This window comes from Oratosquilla oratoria, chromosome 18, assembly GCF_046742065.1.
Source record: "Oratosquilla oratoria isolate Oo_2021 chromosome 18, ASM4674206v1, whole genome shotgun sequence".
Classification (NCBI taxonomy): domain Eukaryota; kingdom Metazoa; phylum Arthropoda; class Malacostraca; order Stomatopoda; family Squillidae; genus Oratosquilla; species Oratosquilla oratoria.
The window spans coordinates 6,671,153-6,676,455 of NC_134794.1; the positions used below are offsets into that span (position 1 = coordinate 6,671,153).

The 5,303-nt window shown below is 42.0% G+C and overlaps 1 protein-coding gene across 5 annotated transcripts in view; it reads left to right on the forward strand.

Annotated features, from left to right (window-relative positions):
- The first annotated feature begins 226 nt into the window (after positions 1-226).
- Positions 227-5,303, forward strand: part of LOC143035026 (LHFPL tetraspan subfamily member 6 protein-like) — a 390,386-nt gene continuing 385,309 nt past the window's right edge. Inside the window, exon 1 of one of the 5 annotated variants that reach the window (XM_076201430.1) lies at positions 227-400. The gene's annotated coding sequence lies outside the window, so the exon portion shown is untranslated. Of the gene's footprint in view, positions 401-463; positions 675-5,303 lie in introns of those variants that run through there. The other 4 variants (XM_076201431.1, XM_076201433.1, XM_076201432.1 and 1 more) reach the window with 4 other exon arrangements.

Genomic DNA, 5,303 nt, shown 5'->3' on the forward strand with positions numbered 1-5,303 from the left:
GGTGTAGATGTGGGTCATAAATATATTAGAAATTAGTGGGGAGGGGTGTGTGTGTGTGTGTGTGTGTGTGTGTGTGTGTGTGTGTGTGTGTGTGTGTGTGTGTGTGTGTGTGCGTGTGTGTGCGTGTACGTGTGTGTATGTGGAGAAACGGCAGCGTGGTTTCGAGTGAGTGAGTAAATTCCGAACGACACATCGAGCAAGGACAAGGCCTGGCTGGCTTGAGTGTGTGGCGCGCGGCCGAGGCAGTCCCAGTCCTCCTCACGGGGCCAACGTTCAGTGTGCTATCAGCAGTGGTCGCGTGTGGATGTACCATCCTTCCTCTCGAGTCTTATGACGTGTGCCTTGCTCAGTTTTCGGGTTTTAGTGTAAACAAGACCACTTTTGTGTGCCTTTTCAGTCCGTAAGTGTTCCGCTTCGTTCGATGCTTTCGACGGGAGTTTGTTCGAGTCGAATTGAATTTATTTTTTTCGTCCCACGAACACTTTGCATTGTTTTGATGCGGTGTGTGCCCGGTGCAGTGCTCTGCGGGAAGTTTAAAGTTTGTACATAGACATCTTCGAAGAATGTATTTGTCATCATTGAAGAACTTATTCCATTTCTTCATTTAAAAAGTTTGACTGCGTTCCCAGTCGGATCGTGATTGAAAAGAAGACCCAAGAACATTAAAGAAACAGGTAGGTTAGAAGAATGTCATGTTGATTTATGTAAGAAAAAAAAAATGTCTTAGAATATATCTTACCAATACTAAACCATGCAAGTGTCGTTAAGAAGTGTGAAGAGTGTAAATTGTCAGAGGAATTGTGGGTAATGAGTCTTGTAAAATACGACGCTCGGTCGCCTCAACCTCTTTTGAGACGCTGCCTCAAGCGCAGAGGACCAATGTTTACCTTCTGAAGAAGTGGGGAAAAAGAGAGACAGAGAAAGAGAGAGAGAGAGGGAGGAACATCCCACTCTCCCGGATAACTCTCCGGATGCTGGTGCTCCCTCTCCCTCCCTTGTCCTTACCCGCACTGCATGGAGAGTCTGGGCCCGGAACTTCTCTGACGGTCTCTCTCTCTCTCAACTCCTCCACCACCTACCCACACACACACACACACACACTCACAACCCCCCCCCACACACACACTCACTCCACCTGCGATCCCTACTCACGGTTTCCTCACTTCCACTCCTTTCGCCGTCTTCCCTCACCCTTCCCGTCCATCATCCTTTGTCTTTCCGAGTTATCCTCCCCTGTCCCGTACCCTGTTCTACTTGTTCTACTCCCTTCGTGTTGCTCTCGCCTGTGTTCTATGTTCTTCGCCTTCTCACCCACGTCCCTCTTCCCCGTCTCTACCACGTTCGCACTCAAAACACGTATATTATGAAAACAGCTTCTGAGAAGAACAAAGCACAAAAAAGCCAAAGGATTCCACAAAGCGCGCCCACTAATTTGAACGTGGTCGCGATCGTTCCCCACAAGTCCGTGGTCCAGCCACGTGCCGGATCTTTTGACACATGTAATTAATGTAATAAGCCATGGTAATGTACGGGTGGACTATATTACCCTTTGAACATTACAGAATTCTAAAGGGTAACTAATGAAGCATAAGTGGGTTAAAGCTACCAGATTTAATTCATAATCTGAACCAACTTCACCCTTCGCGTAGTTCGCGGGTGGAAGATTTCCTATAAGAGTTGATCACATATCATATATATTAAATTTTTTACAATCAATTTGGATAAACAGCAAAGCGTTTTGCTGTGATGTCTAGCAAATAATTCATACTTATGTTTACTTACAATTCTGTGTTTTGTTTTATTTTTTAATTGTTTATTTATAGACAATCATTCAGCATCCATCCTTGTTATGGACCGAAAGATCTGTTATGCTTCCCCATAACAATCCATTGTAAACTTTTCCATATAGGATGCTGACTATACTGTGTTGATGTCTCTATGGACCAGAGTCACTCAGCATCCTTTTAAGACAGAAGACTCATTCCCACTAAAAAAAAAAAAAAAAAATGTGCAGATCACTTTTAACTTCTACTACCCCTCCATTCAAACACCTCTAAAACTCTTCATTACCTCTGCGACTCTACTTCTTTAGTGTAATATTGCCCCCCCCCCCCGCCCAAGGATAGGAGCGCTAGGTATCGTTAACAAAATGCCCAATGTAAACAAGGGGCCATTGATATTAATAGGTGACCAGGTCCTCCTGGACAAGTGGTTTGGCTTTCTCACGGCACTACAGTGGCGGTTGCCAACTCGACCCCACGGAGTGCCACGAGGAGAATAGAAAGTGTCTGGCGAAGACCACAAAGAAATGAAAAGTGTCACCCGGAACAGAACGGCTGGGAGAACCTCTTCAACAGTGACGCAATCCATAAACTCAGAACTCTGTTTTGCTCCATTTGTGTATCTGCTGAGGAGAATCGCCTGGTATTAGTATTACCATGATGAAGGGCTACAACACTGCGTATCTGACGCCAAAGGTATTAACCCCTTCTTTGGCGGTTAAGAACCGTCACCCCAGACTTCGACAGGGTGACAATTCTTCGTGTGGGCTATCCTAGAGTGACGATTATTCATGTGGGCCATCCTGGGTTTACGATTCTTCGATTGTACAAGTCGATGACAATAAACATAACCCTCATTCAACCTAACCTAATCTTCATTCCACTGTTGATATTCGGGGTACTGGGGTGACAATTCTTCAGGTGGGATCTCATGGGGGTGATGATTCTTCACGTGGGCGTTCTGGGGTGACAATTCTTCACGTGACCCTTTCTCCCTTTACACTTTCTGTCGCCAGGCGATTTAATTCATCTCCGTGTCACCCCGTTGGTAATGAAGAGGACATAATCAATTTCAGTTCACCCCTTCCGTACTGAGTGAGCCTTTTCCTTTTATTCTGACTGTCGCCGGACGATCTAATTCACCTCCGTGGCACGGCTGAGCTGTGAAGTCGTTAATTTGGCAGCTGGTGCCGAATGTGCCAGCGAAGGGTACCAGCTGGTCCTGAGAGTGTCAAACTATGAATAATCACTTCCCCGTGATGTGTCAGTTGTCAACAATGGCTGGTGACGGAATCAAATCTGGGACGACATAATCAATGAGGTCTTGTGATAAACAAGGTCAAATCTGATTTGACCTTGTTTGCGATAATGAAAAAAAAATACCTTGCAATGATGAATAAGGTCAAAAATGGTTTGATCTTGCTTATGATGAAGAACAAAGTAAAAAATTGTTTGACCTTGTTTATGATAATGAACAATGTTAAAAGCGGTCTGACCTTGTTTGTAATGAAAAATAATGTAAAATCTGCTTTGACCTTGTTTATGATAACGGTCACCGTCCACTAGAAAGTATCGAAATGGGTTCTTGGGAATCTCCCCTTCACACACACACAGTGTATGTATATATATATATATATATATATATATATATATATATAGTGTGATAAACAAGGAGAAAGAAGCAATCAAGTTAACTTTGAACTGGATCTCAGAGTAAAAAAAAAAAAAAAAAAAAATCTTCACTACCACTGTCGACTCGCACGATTTATTCCGTCTGTCGCCAGGTGATTTTATTAAGCTGAGACAAACTTCCGACAACCAGAGAGTCAGGAACTGTTGGTGTACAGAATCCCTCCATGCGACAGAAGTGGAGACCCTACGGACTTCGAAGTTACGAGCCCTTCGAGTTCGATGGCATGTTTGGATGGTTGTGGTTGACCCCTCTGGTGCCCCACGAGGGTGCCACGGGCGTAATAAATGGTGCCTGGCACTCTCAGTCGTCAGGTTGGGGTAGTCCAGTTGCTATACTACAAGGCTCAACGTTTCTGAGAACGCGCTGGGGTTGAATTCAGCGCTCGGTGGGTAGTGTAGGCACCTCTAGACTATGAAAATTTATCTGGTGAATGCAAAACCAAAGCTTCGTATTTCGGCTTCATGAAGAAGAAGAAGAAAAAAATATGTGCATAGTGGTTTATATGTTCATTCATGGAGATTTATTTTTCTGACAGAGTCCATAAATACACTGCACGAATTCAGACGGGTCAAAGAAAACGGGGATCTTCTTAGCAGAATACAATCGCCCGGGGTCAGCCTGAATAGGCGCGAAGTCGAAAATCGTAGCGAAAGGGTTAGGGGTGTATTTAACGCTCTCCCTGAGCAAGAGACCTCCCGACCCTTAACCGAACAAACCCGAAACGCTGCAAAAGGACCTAATTACCTTCCCAGCTCATTTCGATTATTTGGAAGTTAACGAGGGAAGTTCACTGTTTTTGGTGAGGAAAATGAATAATTTCAGAACGCCACAGTAAAACAATGTGACGGGGATGGGGTAGGGGAGGGGCGATTTTCGGTATTATTAAAAAGGGTGCACCATATTAATTCCTCTTTGATACAACTGCTCGTATCTGGATGGGAAAACTATAATATTGAGTCAATTGTATTGACAAAGAGTGCCAGGAATAACAAGTCTCGCACGGCATTTTGTGTTTATCTATTTATTTTTTATTTATTCACATGTTTGTTTTATTTTCATTAATTTATCTATTGTTTAATTCAATAAAAATATAATTAATCTTTATTGTTTAATTGTATTATTATCTTTATTAATTTAATTATATTATTATCTTTATTAATTTATTTGTTTATATATTTATTGTATTTAATTATATTTCATTTTATGTATTTATTATGTATTGTATATTTATTCATATTTTTTTCGTACCGATGATATTGCCTCATTTATCTGTCCTCAAAGTTATGCATTTTTCACTATTTTGATGAAGATGATCAAAACTGAGAAACAGCATACGACAGCGGCACAAAATTATCCATATGGATAGAAGCGCGGGTAAACTAGTCCATAACATCAACTGAGAAACAGGATAAGGATAACGACGTTTTTGATTCAAAGTAATTCAGATTTAACTTTTTTACAGCGCCATCCCCAAAAAAGTACATTTTTGATTTCTATAAATTACAATGACCTTGATTAATCTTGACCAAATTACTAATACCAATTACTCTTATAAACGCGCCCATTACCCACTTTCCCCCCTGAAAATTCACAAACTGTCATTTTACCGCACTGTTGAGAACAAACACAGAAACTCGACCAAAAGCGATACCTCTCCCTCGAACTCGAAACGAGGTAAAACTCCTTTTTATTGTTGAGGCAACTGATTTATAGGAATGTGTGTTCACTGTAGCGAAAATCTCTATTTCTAGTTTAGCTACACGATTCTTGTTCTTTTGGTTCATCTAACAATATCATCCTAGAGCTGAGGCTGACACCGTATCTCGTTC